Source organism: Nipponia nippon, unplaced genomic scaffold (genome assembly GCF_047370975.1).
Source record: "Nipponia nippon isolate SJK-2023a ecotype South Korea unplaced genomic scaffold, ASM4737097v1 scaffold_13, whole genome shotgun sequence".
Lineage (NCBI taxonomy): Eukaryota > Metazoa > Chordata > Aves > Pelecaniformes > Threskiornithidae > Nipponia > Nipponia nippon.
In genome coordinates, this window is record NW_028262324.1 from 9,108,451 (window position 1) to 9,124,071 (window position 15,621).

A 15,621-nucleotide genomic window follows, 5' to 3' on the forward strand; every position below is an offset into this window, starting at 1 on the left:
TTATTCATGATCTAATTGCTGCGAATTAGGGTTTAGCTTTTAGAATGTGCATGCCTACTTTTTAATTATGAAAATTACCTGGTAAATTTTCTTTATTTATTTACAAGATAGTGTTTGGACGAAGGTGCTTCTACATACAAATTAGGATCATACTACATGGCATATTTTGTGTGCTCCATTGTGAAAATTTGAAACGTGTCTGGGCTATATTCAGTTTTTTCGATAAAAAAGTAGTATTTCTTACTATGCTTAAAGGTAATGGTATTTAAGTTATCAAGAAAGAAGTGCTATAAAGAAACGAAAACAAGTGCTTCATGGCATCAGGACACAAGTAGACACTCTACAATACTTCTTGAAACAAGAAAAGGTCACAAGAGTAAAACTGATTTCAATAGCCTGTACCAAGCTACTTGGGAGAAAGCACTACTGCAAGGAACCAATGCATGGATCCAGTGGAAACACTCATGGAAATTTTCATATACCATGAAAACCATCTGGGGTTTTTTCCTAGCAAAAAGAGTGTATATTTTTTCAAAAAAAAAGGGGACTGGGCTGCAGATAACTCAGTGAATGTTGAACGTACTTTCAAAAGTTGTCTTACGGTAACTTTTAAAAACCTGAACTTCAGAAGAGGTAGCTGTTGTTTGTGCATTTGACTCTCAATGCACTTGCAGAGGGGAGAACCATAAAATAGTATGCGGTTAATGTTGAGTTAGAAAAAAAAAAAACCCAAACAGAATCTTTGCCCAGAACTGGCCTAAATCCCCTCTCCCTTCATCCTGTCCCACATCTCAGCCTGCAGTACTTTCTTTCCAATGCGTTTGTCCACAGAGGTGACTAAAAACATCTGGTTCTGAAGTATTCCCTGTCTTTGAGCACTTAGATCTGGCACTGCAGAAGCTCACCAGTACTCAAACACTGTTATGTACATAGGAAAACGTTGCAAAAACAAGCTCTAAGACTGCATTCTACCACTGACCTTTTCTCTTGCATGCACAGCTGTGAGAGTTCATGAAAAATAAGTATCGTAATACTGTAACCAGTGTTCAGAGCTCTAATAGAGGTCCTTCTTTAATAAAGCTAGTATCTTTTTAGCAAGTAATGGGGTGAAATAGCCATCACTTAATGCTACTTAAACTGTTTTTTACTTTTTTAACATAGAATCATAGAATGGTTTGGGTTGGAAGGGACCTTAAAGATCATCTGGTTCCAGCCCCCCTGCCATGGGCAGGGACACCTTCCACCAGGCCAGGTTGCTCAAAAGAAACTCTTGAGTTACTTGAATTTGTTCTCAGCTTCTTCTGATCAAGCCTCTTTGTATTTGAGGGCCACCTATGTAAATTCTTAACATAAACCCAAAAACTTTAAAAGAATAAGTATTGTAGGGGAGGAATGGCTTATAACGTAAGAAGGAAGTTATGCAGGAATGGCTATGCTATCTCTTGCAGTGCCCAATTATGGATGCAGAATGAAAGCAAGGAAGAAACACGGCTAGTGCGATCTTCGCCCAAGTACACCAACAGTCAGTAATAAAGGGTCTTTTGGAGCCAGATGTCAAGAAGGTCTGGACCTTTTAATGGTTCCTTGTGTTTTCTAAGAATTTGATTGCTTTTTGAATCCATTTAATGTTTTGGCTTCTACAGCATCCTATAGCAATGAGGTCAACAATTTTAATACGTGTATTTTGTGAAGTATGTTCTTTTGTTTATTTTAAGCTTACTGCCTAATAAGTTCATCAGATGTTCTCAATCAGTGGATTGAGAGCAGCCCTGCAGAGGAGGACTTGGGGGTATTGGTGGGTGAAAAACTGACTATGACCCAGCAATGCGCACTTGCAGCCCAGAAAGCCAACCATACCCTGGGCTGCAGCAAAAGAAGCATGGCCCACAGGTCGAGGGAGAGGATTCTGCCCCTCTACTCTGCTCTCGTGAGACCCCACCTTGAGTACTGTGTCCAGCTCTGGGACCCCCAACATAAGAAGGACATGGACCTGCTCGAGCGGGTCCAGAGGAGGGCCATGATGATGATCAAGGGGTTGCAGCGCCTGCCCTATGAGGACAGGCTGAGAGAGTTGGGGTTGTTCAGCCTGGAGAAGAGGAGGCTTCTGGAAGAGAAGACACCTTATAGCAGCCTTCCAGTACCTGAAGGGAGTCTGCAAGAAAGCTGGAGAGGGGCTTTTTACAAGGGTATGTAGTGATAGGACAAGGGGTAATGGCTTTAAACTGAAAGAGGGTAGATTTAGATGAGATATAAGGAAGAAATTCTTCACTCTGAGGGTGGTGAGGCCCCAGAACAGGTTGCCCAGAGAAGCTGTGGATGTCCCATCCCTGGAAGTGTTCAAGGCCAGGCTGGATGGGGCTTTGAGCAACCTGGCCTGGTGGAAGGTGTCCCTGCCCGTGGCAGGGGGGGTGGAACCAGATGATCTTTAAGGTCCCTTCCAACCCAAACCACTCTATGATTCTAGGATTCTATGTTCCCTGTTTCTTGTTTCCCATTTGCCTTTTCCTATTAATTTATCAACCCTGCTCATTTGCTCATCATACTGTCTTGTCTTTTTTACTTTCCTCAGACAGAAGCCACACCACACATTGCTATTCTCAAAATGTTAGTAGCAGACCATAGTAGAACAATAGAGATCAGGTGCCTAGAACTCCATACAATGTCTTAAATATTCATGTACTAGGGATTTATATAGTGGCATTTTAGTTTCCAGTTCCTTTCTTAATACCATTCAATACTCTACGTGCCTTGTTTTGGCCACCACAAAACACTGACTTGACATTTACAGAGAATTTTTCATTTTATGTCCCTGGTTTTACACTTCCACATAAATCAGCTTTTCTTAATTACATCCATATTCATTTCCTGTGAAGGCACAAATACGCTGCTAATGCACTTTCTCTATTATACTTTCTTAGGAATCTGTGTCTGCAAGCACTCAATCATTTGGCAAGAACAGGAGTTTTAATTCCTTCCTGGCTTAAAGCGGTATATATCATGGATATATTTGGTTGGGCATGTTTAAGGAAGAGGAGGAAGAAGGTAACTCACATTTTGCACCAGTAATATTCACTTTCCCCTGAACAGCAAACTGATTACCTCCACTGGCAGACAGGCAAGGCTCTGGGAAGATCTCTCGTTCGGTTACCGTGGGCCAGAGATTCAATGTGATGTATGAAAACTTACACAGCAGGCTCAGTTGTTCAAATCCATTAGAACAGCCAAAGCATGTGCTAAACTTTAAGCATGCAGTCCCAACGGACTTGAAGTTAAAAAAGAATGGATTGTGGAGTTTGCATGGCATATCATTAGGATTATCCTTGACCTAAGTTTGGTGCTTGCACTCTGGTTTGAGAGTACTTCTGAATGTATATCCCCAGCTGAGTCATGTAAGCAGCCGTGTATTAGCGTGAAGTTTTTTATCGGACAACCTGAAGCCCCCACTGTGAGATGAAACACATAACTGGGGGCTACTAGAATTGATACCACCTCTTGTCCAAGGACCTGATCAACTACACTACATGGCAGCTGGACTGTGAGCCGCTGTGGTCTCCTCATTCCCCAGCACCCTCGAGAGCCCTGCCTCAGGGATATGCAATACAGGTTCATAGCCTGAGGTATGGATTTTGTAACTCTTAGTCGTATGAAGATTTAGGTATGTAATTCACAAGGTCAAGCTGTTTAATCCCTCTGACCTAGATCATTATGATTCTGAAGCTGGGACAAGCACTTCAGACAGGCCTGGTTAACGTATCCAACTGAATGTGAAACCAGTATCAAAATGAGATCCCTAACTTACCTGGTTTGGGTCTTGTGGGTGAGGATTTGTCTGATCTGAGGTTGGAGGGAGTCAGCTTCAGTTTTGGTTTGTTTGTTTCTTTGTTTTTTAATCTGAGGCTTTAATCTGAGCCTTCAATAAAGATCTACCTCGTTGCCAATATAAGCACTATAATAGAACATATTTTCCAGTGGACTGTGTAGAAAGCCAACTGCAAGGTTGCACAACCTTCTGCATATCAACAGTAAAAAATAATTATGACTAATCAGTAATATTTATTTAAGCGTCTATCGAGATTCCAAGTATAAGCATGGATTGAAATCTTGGCACAAATTAATTAAATGACAGATTGCTCACCAAGTTCAATACATTGTTGAGTTCAGCAACAGCTTTTCAATGGTTAGCATTCCAGAGTTGTACGCAAATTTTAACATTAGGATCAGTACGGACAGGGTATAACAGATGAGAGGATTGCTTATCAAACTTTATCATTGTTTTATGACATATTACCTCCAAGGGGCCACGCTGTAGAAGACATGAATAAAGAAGGTAATCACAGAGCTTCTGTAAAGCACAGAAACTTTTAAAGCATCATTTCCTCCTCGGTTCCTGCCACATTTTACCTTCTTTCTTCAGACATGGTGGCCATTTATAAATTCTTATAGATTGTGATTGTTACTGTTCAGGGGGAAATATATTGGGACTGGAGAGAAGGAAACCAAATTGCAACTTTTAATCCAAAATTAGGTGTGAGAACTCAGCCCTTGAGAGAGGGATTTCAACAAAGCAGCAGTGGGCAAAGACAATAAATTGGAAGGTTATCCCCACAAGGTTAGTTGCACTGACTGTTCAACAGAAATTGGTACAATGGTGCATCATAATAAAAAAAAAAACCAACAACCTTGTGTTTGGCTCACAAGCTTCTTTCCTGTTTTGACTTTTTGCAAACATGTCACACCCCTAGGAGGTGAACCCAGACAAAACCACAGATGAGAACTTGTTATTTCCTGGGAAGCTGGGGATAGTTATCTAGCTCCTAAAATGCTGTGCTCTTAGGAAGGGGAAAATCTGAGCCCTAAATGATACTTCTACTTTTGTTCCAGAACAGGAAAGATCTTGACTGAGCTCCTACAGTCACTGCTTGAGAATGCTTTGGGGCCTTCTGTCCCACTACTTCTGTGCAACTGTTGGGGGGATACCCTGGGAGAAAATAACCAGATTTACTTACTACATGGTGACTTTCATGTCATGACTGCAATGTGTTTGGAGAGCTCTCATTTCCAGTCCCGTTTTCCATTCTGCTTGCTCTTGCAAGGAAGGCATATGGCAGTACTTTTGATGGGTGGATCCTGTCAAAATAACTGTATTACTTATTGCACAATGCAGGGGAAGTAAAAAAGACAAGCTGCTTGAAAGTGATAAATTATTGAAATACTGAAGTTAGGTGATTTTTCAATTTTAATCAACGTCTTCCATTAAGTAAATCCTATCTGAATGCAGTGTTTCTGAAAGCATTGACAACATGTAAGATGTCAATCCTGTATCCACAGACAGCATGCAGTTTGTCATGGCAGTACAGCATCACCTCCAAAGGACATGATACTTGACTGACCAGCTCCCAAGTGAAATTTAAGTGTTGCTTATGACAGATAAATTTCTTATCGGTCTGACTAAGGGATCAACATCTCCTTTCAAGTTATCCCAACCAACTAAGCAAACCTATCTTAAGCAGCTCTAATCACAGACCTGCTCAATATGAGTATCTTCTTAAAAACCAAGGAGAAAAGGAGGAGAGTACTCTCTGCGAGGGATAGTTCTTCCCTACTTTCATCTTGATGCAGACTCAATTTGGTTCCTTCCCGATGACTTTTCCCAAAGTCATCTTCATGGAAGAAGGTTAGAGAATGCTGACAGATGATGAAGTGTCTAAACAGCATCAGAGCTAGATGGCTTAATGGGTCTTAAAGATTGTTGTGATGCCAGTGATCTTAATGCTGCTGAGGATTAACTTACTTGTATTTATTATATAATTAATTACGTTAGGTGCTTAAAGCCATTGATAGTTGTCTTTAATTATTTTGCATTTGAATAAAACCCAAACATAGTACTGCTGCTAAACTAGCACAATTACGAATGTGGGCACAATGTTGACCTGAATCAGTAGCACAACACATGTTCAATTATACCTATTCAACGTGGGAATGCTAATTGTCTCCCCTCCAGTGTTAAATGTTTAGTCTCTTACAATGCTATGATTTTACTGATTTTTCTAGTGACCATAGTCTATTGTAAGAAAAAATAGCCACTTCTGTAATAAAAAAAGTATATTAGGAGTATTATCAACTTATGTTTCATTTTGTTCACCTCACTCTGCACACACAGGAGAAAAATGGGCTCAAGACTCCTTTCCTCCTTCTTGCCCACTGCTTGAATTTTACCTTTAAAATCAGTCTTTTCATGCAAACTTTGTATTATTCTCATCTTTCTTTCCTAACTTGCTGTTGATAACTGTCATACTGTGCAAACCATCATGAAAAATCTCACCAAACTAAATGAGAACAAGATCTTGTCCGTCATTTGAGGACTGCTTTCTACATACTCCGCCTCATCCTTCCCCCCATTTTTTTCAGCTCTGTCATTGCAGACTTAACCCCAAAGCAGGCAATGGCTCACATCTGCCCAAACTTCTGCTGCTACATTATCTTTCCCTCCTGTTGTCCTCTACCTTGCCTTAAAAAACTTTGCCTGCATCACCCATCTTGTGCACTGAGCTGATATTTCTGCCTTCTGATGCTCTTGTTTCAATCTGTATCTAATTTAACTCCCTCTCACACCAAATTCCAGTTTCTGAACTCTTCACAAATTGTTTTCCATACTCTTTTTGGCCCTAATTCTGGACTGAGTACCACCATCATGGCTGGAAATGCTGTTTCCAGCTGGGAATTCCTTGATATTGTTGATATTGAGGAAGTGGTTAGAGGACTCTCTATCTTCAGCTGCTCTGGCTGCTAGCCCAGCCTGGAGGCTTCTGCTGATAAGTATCAAGAAACTACAGCAAGATACAGAACTACTCTGATACCGACACTCGCACCCAGAGTTCAGGACATGGAAGGATGTCCAAAAGCCTGTTCAGTTCTGCCTGGATTCCAACTATTTCTGCTTGTGCTACTGTGTCCTTTGCACATATCTTCGTGTTGTGTTCATTCACTTAAGCATCTATCAAATATAATTTCTATTTCCAATTGCATTACCATGTTCCATTACACTCAGTTCCTCTAACCTTCAGCCACTTCTCACTGTTTTCTCAAATTCTACCCTTAGATTACAAGGTCTACGGGTCAGCAATTTGTGTTTCCGGTGCTGTTGTATCTTTACACATTTTTTTTGCTGTTGCCGTTGTATTTTCTTAGGAATTTCTTTACTGTGTGTAATAAATCCATGCCAGAGCCCTAAAGTATGGTGGTGACAGATACAGTCAGTGAAATGGGGCAATCCTCTCCAACCTTGCCCATCTTCCAGGCATAACCAAATGACCCAAGAATGTCTTGCAGCCTAAATCAGCGCTTGCTAACGTCCATTTCTCTTTTCTGTTACTACAATTCATCTTCTCCGTTATCTTCTATACAACCAAAAGCATCACATGGACGTACAACTCTCAGTAGGTGAGGCAACTGCAGTAGTTATCATCCTTCACTCCAAACCTTTTAGAATTGTTTATTGTCCTAGTTTGTTTTCTTCTTTCAGAAAGAAGGCAAGCTTGTCTAACAATATTGTATTAAATGTGCTGCAAACATTTCTTCCTTTCTTCTAAAATTTAAATTAATTTTGAGAAGAAAACAGACGTCTGACCAATAAGAGACAAGTTAGGTAAGTAAAAGTGTGTTAGAATGCACCACTAATAAGTGATTGCTAAAAATGGTCAGTGGTAAAGCATCAATAAAAAAGTCTTGAAATAGGAAAGTCCTAAAGTTTGTTTGGGGTTGCGTATTTTAGTTGATAGCAATCAAACTGGCTTAAGCGGCCATGAAGTTAGTCGATAGCTTCTGAATGTGGTACTGACTTAACATTTCAGAAATGTTTTCCAACATGCTTTCTTAATTGTGCCATCAAAGGAAAAAATATCTACTCTTGGAAGGCAAACTGAAGTTGTTATAGAAAACCCAAACCAGCTTTCTTTGCTTTCCTTGGTTGAGACACATTTCACATACGTATGTCGCAGAGGAACTTTTAAGTACCTCAGTTCTAGAAAACCCTTTTAACGCTAAAGCGCAAGCTTTGTTTTTGCAGGTAAGTTTTGTGTATTTCCATGCTGCTGTGAAAGAAAGACTCGTCCCATGACGTGCTGATTCTTATGACCACTGATGTGAAGACACCATGAAAGTACCTGGTGAAATAAAGGTGCGATTTCCAGACGGCGACACATGGCTGGCTTCTAAATTCTGCCGAACTAGGAAGTCTTAAAGCAAGCTAACAAATAGGATAAAATGTCACTAAATGCTTCACAAAAGCTATTTACGTGAATTGTGATAAACACAGTGGTGTACACATTTTTCAGGCTATCAGTCACTTGAAAATGTAGCAGATCCTTGAGTTTTATGAGGTCTAAGTAATTTATGACAACTTCTCTATGCTTTTATACTTCAGGCAATGATTCGAAAATGCGGACTTCTCTTTCTAGTATTGTAAGGCTTAAGTATAATACGTGTCACTCTGAACCAGAAAGGTTTTCAATGCTGAGGATGGAAGGAATTACGCTTTACTTCATTCTTCAAGTGTTTGTGTATTTTTGAAGTAACAAAAGCCACCATTCCCTTTCACTTGTAGAATTTTTTTTTACTGTGCTATAGAATTGGGCCCCGTTTGTTGAAGAGATCTCGAGCGTGTTTGTCTCGATCCAGAAGGAAGAGTGGCACGTGGAGTCTTGCCACGATCCGGACGTTACCGCTCTGAAACGACACTTCTGAAGTCGGCTATCTGCCTGCTGCACGTACGCGTGCGGACACGCGTGCACAAAGCTCACCAGAAACACGACACGCGTGCGCCGTTGGGTGCTTGCCTTCAGGAAATTAAGGCAAAATGCGCTAAATTTAGATTTCGGAGAGCCGCAGTGCCTGCACGCGACGCCTCCCCTGTCACCTCGCCGAACTCCCCGACCCGTCCTGCGGCAGCTGTGTATGGAAGGCCTCGCGGCGGGTGACCTACGGAAGCGCTCCCAACAGCCGTCGCCCGGTTCGAAGCCTCCCGCCCCTGGGCCGAGCCCGGCCTGCCGCTTACCCCGGCTCCGCCACCGGCCCGCCCGCGGAGGGGCGCGATGGCTCCGGAAGGGCAGACCCGGGCGCGGGCCGCTGCCCGGCGCCCGCCCGACGCCTGAGGCGGGTCCCCGGGGGGGAGGCGGCCCCGGCCGCGCCGCGGGCTGCGCTGTCCATGGTGTGAGGCGACGGCGCGGGCGCCGCCGCGGGGCCGGGCGGGGCGGGGCGGGGCGGGGCGGGGCGGGCGCGCCCTGAGGCGCCGCCGGGGCAGCCGCTCGCCGCGGCACGAGACCGTGTGCTCACGGCCGCGCGGTCACGTGCGCGCACCGCGGTCACGTGGGCGCGTCGCTCGCCAGGCGCGTGCCCCCGCCCCGCCGGCGGCGGCGGCGGCGGCGGCGGCCCCTCAGGACAGGATGTAGTCCCGGCTGGGGGCGGCGGAGGGATAACCGGGCGGCGTCAGCTCCCTCTCCGGACCCAGCCGCAGGGCGCGGCGCCTCCTAGCGGGGCCGGGGTAGATCCCGCCGCCGGCGGCTCAATCCGTCTCTCTCGCGAGAGCCCCCCCCCCCCCCGCTCGGCGGGGTTATGTAACCCGCCCGCCCGCCGCTGCCGGGGCGCGGCCCGCGGGGCGGGATGGGGGCCAGGCCAGCGGGGATCCACCGGGGCTCGGGCCCCCTCCCCCCCGGGGCGCGGCCCCCTCCCCTCCCGCCGGACAATGAGTCCCGTATGCTAATGAGAGTCTCGCGTCACTTCCGCTCTTTCTCGGCCGCCATCTTGGCCAGGGCAGGTTCTGGGCAGGAGGGACCCGGCTGTATTGTCTGCAGGGCGCCCAGGGAGCCCCCCCCCGCCCCGCAGCCCCACACCCCCCGCCCCGGGGACCGAGCCCAGTGAAGCCGCCGCCGCCGCCGCCCCCGCCCCCCCGGGACCCGCTCACCATAGGCCACCCCCCGCACACTCGCCACCCCCCCCCGCCATCCAGCCCCCTTTGTCTCCCCCGCGCCGCCGCCGGCTCCTGCTCCGCCCGCCCGCCCAGGGACCCGGGCGGCGCCAGGGAGGCAGCTCCGCGCACCCCCACCCCCAGCCAGAGGTGCCGGGGGAGCGCCCGCCCTCGCTGCTGAGGAGAGCCCCAGTCAGGTAGGTGTGTGCGCGAGTCCGCGGTCCGACCCGGGCGGGGGCAGCCCCCGCCCGCCCCTTCTCTCCCTCCCTCCTTCCCTCCCTCCCTCCCTCCGCCCGGCGGTGCCGCGGCCCCCGGCAGCCCCGTGCCCCCCACCCCGGCGGCGGGGCGGGAGTCCCGCGCCGTGCCCGCCGCCCTGCCCGCTGCGGCCGGGGGGGGGCTGCGGAGTTGGCAGGCGGGCCCCCTCCCCCGGCCGCACACATGTTGAAGAGACTTCGCCGCCTCACGGAGGCCGGTTCTGCTCCGGCCGGCTGCGGGGACCGCTACGCTGCCGGCTCCTGCCCGGGGCCCGCGCCGCAGATGCGGTCCCGGCCTACTCCCTTCCCCCTCCCGGTAGGGGGGACCGCACACGGATGTGTCCCGGGAGCGGCTGCGATGGCGAGGGCTGCGCTGGCGGTAAGGCGAAGTGAGCGGGATGACGAGTCGGTGAACGGGTCCGGCATCCCGGCGCTGCCCGCAGCCTGCCGGCGGCCGGCCGCGGGTCCCCGCTGGCGGAGTTGGCGCTGGAGCGAGGCCGGAGGGCAGCGCTGGCTGCCGTGCGATGAATGGGGAGCAGCCTCCCGCCGGCAGCCGAGGTGGCTCTGCCTGCGGGAAAACGCGCGACCCGCGGCTGGCATCCTGAGCCGGGGACCGGCTGCGGGATGGAGCAACGTTGACTCACCCATCCCTGCTTTCCCTACCCTGGGCTATAGTTACCGACACCCGTTTCTCAGACAAAGGCGGGGGAAGGCAAACCCTCGAGCCTGGCTGCGCTGCCGGGAGCTGCACCCCCCTTGTCACGCACCCCCTTCGCTTGGCGGCTGCAGCCCGGGGGCGAAGGAGGCGGGGGGGGGGGGGGGCCGACATTTCCAAAACAAGTCCTACGGCGTACGCGATGCTGGCGGTGCCCCCTCCCCTCCCGTTCAATCGGTATTGTCGCTCCCGGTTTATGGCCGTGGAAGAAAAATACCAGCCCCCACCCAAAATGCACCGCAGCCCATCGGCGGCGCCGAGCCGAGTGCGGGAGGGAGGCGGTAGGGGGCGCCCTCCCCGCGGCGGGCAGGGCTGCGGCGGGCGGGGCGGGAGGGCCGGCGGCCGCCGCCACCACACAGCCCCGGCTGCGGCACCGGGCCCGGCGCCGGGCGGGACGGGCCCCGGCCGCTACCTGCCGGCCCGGAGCCCGGCTCGCCCGCCTGCTGGTGCTGGGGGGGGCGCTCGGGCCGCTGCCGTAGCGGTGGGAGGGCAGCGCTGGGGTTGGCAAGGGAGAGGTGGGCGGTGGGAGCCCGCGCGGGGTGGGCGGGAGAGTTTGGAGCACATGGAGGATTGAGGGCGGTTTCGCGAGGCTCTGTGGAGGATGTTAGTAATTGTAGCAAAACTTGGTTGTGGCTTGCGGTGCCATTTGCCTTATAAACTTGCATGGCTTTTCTCACACGTTCCGAGCGCATGGCTGCAGCGGCAGAAACTTGAGTGTGAGGCGTTGCTGAAGCATCGAGTGCTTTGTCTGGGGCCATAGGCGAGAGTCCGGGTAACCGGGCACTTCGACGTTTTGATGCTCTTTGTTTATTGGACGTATTTAAGCCATTTGGTAGGTGTGAAAGAGGTTTTCATTCCATTTAGAGAAATTCCTTTGGTTTTTTTAAGATTGCTCTTACCAGCTATGTTTCTATTTATTTTTACTACTATCTTCTATTTCTGTTTGGAGGTACAAGGTGTGTTTGAGATAATGGAGACACATGATTCCTACCTGTCAGGGTAGCATGGACCAACTGTAGCTGGCTCCTGTGCAGCACAGCCTGTACGTGCTGCAGGCCACCAGCGTCCTCTCCTCTTGCAGGCTCGCGGCTACTTGGAAAAACTTTCACTTGGGGACTTTGGTAACTGTAGTAATTACAAGTTGCCATCCTTCTAGGTCAGAAAGATGGACCATCCTGTCTAAAAAACAGAAAAACTTTTTTTTTTTTTCTTTTAATAACAAAACAAACCAAACCTTGGTTCCTTTTTAGATATGCATTTGCAGATGTTGGGCAGTAATTTGATATCAGCAGATCAACATCTGCCGTGATACGTGTTGAAATCTTAAAACATTAAAAAGAGACAACGGAAAAGAAACATACTATTGTTAATAAAATCGCGCTTGAGGCTGATGGGCTGTAACATGATTATTACCTTTCCCGAAGATTATTACAGCAAATACTGAAATAAATTTCAGTCAAAATAGAGATGTCCTTTTTGACACACAACAAATAACTTGTTCTCCTCCAAAAGTAACACTAAGCTAGATGGTTTTGTACTGTTTTTTTAGTAGTGTGCTGCCCTTTACTAAAATCAATATTATTTCTTAATTAACTTTTAAGAATGACTTTTTGGTATCTAATAGAAATGAGATGCTGCCAGTGTTTGGGGACAACTCTCTGAGATCCTTGCAAACTGATATATTTTTAGTGCCCCATTATTTAAAAAAAACAACTTTTTTTTTTTTTTTTTACTTGAAGTGGTGGTCCGTGTGACAGGTTTATAGAAAGCGTCTCTTTAGGTTACTACTATTTATGCTTGAAAATATATTGTGTGGAACTACTAGAGCTTAAAAGTCATTAAGAGCTTGTAAGATCACTTGTGTTAAGTTTCAGCAGGGAGATGTTTGGATGTGCAAGGGATGGGGAAGGTGAAAGGTGGCTGCCTTTGCCTGTAGGTGAGACAGACAAGTGGTGAACAGTGTCTGCTGCTCAGAATGCTTAGGAATGAAAAACCTTCACAGGAGAGGAACTTAGTGACTGTTTTGGAAAGTTCGTGCCCTACAGCATTAAGCATTAGCTGCACAAAAAAAACATCTACTGTATATGCTCTTCAGGATGAGATTAATAACTTAAATTTTTTTTCTGTATACGTAGGATAGAAGTTACCAGTTGTCAGAAGATGCCCATTAGCATTTTCAGAATTGGTATGTGTCACTTACAGCTGTATATTACAACAGCATTTTAATTAAGCTTTAATAGTATAAAGTAGCACTTGTTAGGTACTTACCAAACTGAACTCTACAGTTACTGAATTCGGTATTAAATTCTAGATGAATGCACATACAAATTTTCTGTGGAAGGTAAGTTGTGCTTCCGACACACTGCGGAGTGAATAATAGATGATTATTCCCAACCCAGCTTTACCACTCCATAATAATAGTAAATATTGAAAGTAAATATTAAAATTTAAAGTAGCATTCCTGGAATACGTAACCATATCAGAATCTTATCAGTAGTCAGAAGTCATATAGTCCAAATGTGTATTTTATAACTCGTTATTAAGATGGCAGCTGATTTGATTGATGTAAAGAAAGAAATTGGAACAAATCATTTTGTGGGAGCAAAGACAGTGCTCATGGGTTAATGCATTTATTTTGAGGTGGCTGCAAATAAGATTTAGCAGCTTGATAGGAAATTTATTGGGGTGGGGCTTTTTTGGTGGTGGAGTTTTGTTTTTTGGGGGGTTGGTTTTTTGTTTTTTTTTTTTCCAGAAAGGGGAAGTCATCTTTGCTCCACTACTTGACGTTGGTTTGAGAGAGACAAAATTTTATACATCGGAATGAACAAACCAGTATCAGATATGATGAGGATCACAGTCTGAAGTCTGTAGGACATGGGTGCCAGGAGAGAGGCAGTGAATAGCTATAGGGCGGCAATTGATCAGGTGTCATTTGATCTGCTTTATCCACATGGGCGAAGATGGGCTATTTTTTAGAATTATTAGTTCAGCTGAGTTTGTATATTAATAATGCTATGTTTGCTGGGATTTTTTTTAGATGCATATAACATGCTTGTTTAAAAAAGAGATAACAGCTGACTATGTTGGCCTGCATCTAAACAAGCATTACAGTGTTTTTTAATTTAATATAATAAAAAGTAATATAATAAGATCTGCCCTACGCTTAGATTCTTTATATATATATATATATGTATATGGTATGTTTTTTATTAACATAACTATAACAGTGTAATTGTTAATGTGGAGGTAGTCCTGCTCATAAATATGTTGATACAAGTGTATGTTTCCTAATAATAGTATCAGCTATGGAGATGAGAATAAAGGATACTGGTTTAAGGATACGGTAATGTAAATGTCTATATATGCATTGGAAGAAAAAGAACTCCTGATTATGTTAATTTAGTTTAAAAAAAAAATCCTATGCCTTCTGTATACGTAGAAGGTTTGTTTTGACTCACCTGGCATATTTTGGGAAGAATGCCCTTGCTTTCCTAGTCAGGATGGCCAAATTGACCTGTTCATTTTGAGCTTTCAGGAAGTACTTAGATCTGGTATAAAAACAAATACATATTTTAGATTTGAATAAAGACATTTTTAGAGAGGGTGTAGCTCTTATTTACCTGAGGGCCATATGCCTCAAGGAAAAAACTACGTTATTCAGAGCTTCACTATAGCTAGCTGATGTTGAAAGGCAAACATGAGGCTCGAATTTAGTGTCTCACTCTTATTTCACATTAGTGCTTTTGAATGTGTATGACGGTTGATGGTTTTGAATAAGAGTGGAATAAATACCATTTTTTTCTGCAGTGAGTCACTTTCAGTTACCACCATTTATATCCTTACTTTTTTTTTTCTTAAGGTGGCATGATTTGGATGAAAACTGATACTGGTTGTTGGGTCCTAAACCTTTGTAGTTGGCTCTATGAACACATCACACCTGCAAGTTCTTGGCTGTCCAGATCACGTGGCAGCATGTTTCATTTGAAATCTACTTCTCAAGTAGTATCTGAAACAATTTACAAGAAACGGAAATTAAGTAACTCTGTAAACAGCCAGTCCACTGAAGTGACATTCTTCAGGTCATCCAGTCACTTAAATGTAGGAAAAGGGCATGCTCTCAAGCCTGGCTTCACTGTTTGGTGTTTCTTCCCTACCCCTAGCTCCTCTTCTCTCCTGTAGGCCTCAGCCCTCAGGCATTCTTTCTTTCACCCCTTTTTACCTCTTCTGTGTATTGATTTCTGATGCGACTCTGGATCTGATAGCTCTTTGCTTGTGCTGCAGCTGGGCCAAAGAAGTTAGTGATGCAGATTCATAGCAGCAACAGTAAGGGGGCAAAATGTATCTTGAAATCTAAGTAGGCAAAACGATTGTTTTAAAATGCTTTCCCCCCCCCTAAAAAGTGAAACTTAAGTTTGTGATTTTTTTTGTTTTGTTTTGTTTCCCTATTCCTGCTGCTGCTGCTATGAAGCCTTTTGAATATCGAAGGTTCCCGAGTCAGACCGAAGACAGCAGTAGCTGAGGTGGATTAACGCTGGAATGTAGTCAGGGATTGGAACACTTGGGAGCTATGCTTAGAAAGGGAAAGAGGTAAGAAACGTGAAGTGGTAAGACTGATTTTAAGCTCTTGTTTACAGACTTTACCCAATCATGTAATGCCAGCATTTGTGCATAGCGTGTGTGAAGTGGTAAGG

The 15,621-nt window shown here is 46.1% G+C and overlaps 1 protein-coding gene across 7 annotated transcripts in view; it reads left to right on the plus strand.

The window, feature by feature from the left end:
• The first annotated feature begins 9,418 nt into the window (after positions 1-9,418).
• ADNP (activity dependent neuroprotector homeobox) overlaps positions 9,419-15,621 on the plus strand; it is a 33,694-nt gene continuing 27,491 nt past the window's right edge. For 4 of the 7 annotated variants that reach the window (XM_087749617.1, XM_087749616.1, XM_087749625.1 and 1 more), the window contains exons 1-3: positions 9,419-10,158; positions 13,066-13,115; positions 15,399-15,517. The gene's annotated coding sequence lies outside the window, so the exon portion shown is untranslated. The remainder of the gene's footprint in view (positions 10,159-13,065; positions 13,116-15,398; positions 15,518-15,621) is intronic. The other 3 variants (XM_087749627.1, XM_087749619.1, XM_087749618.1) reach the window with 2 other exon arrangements.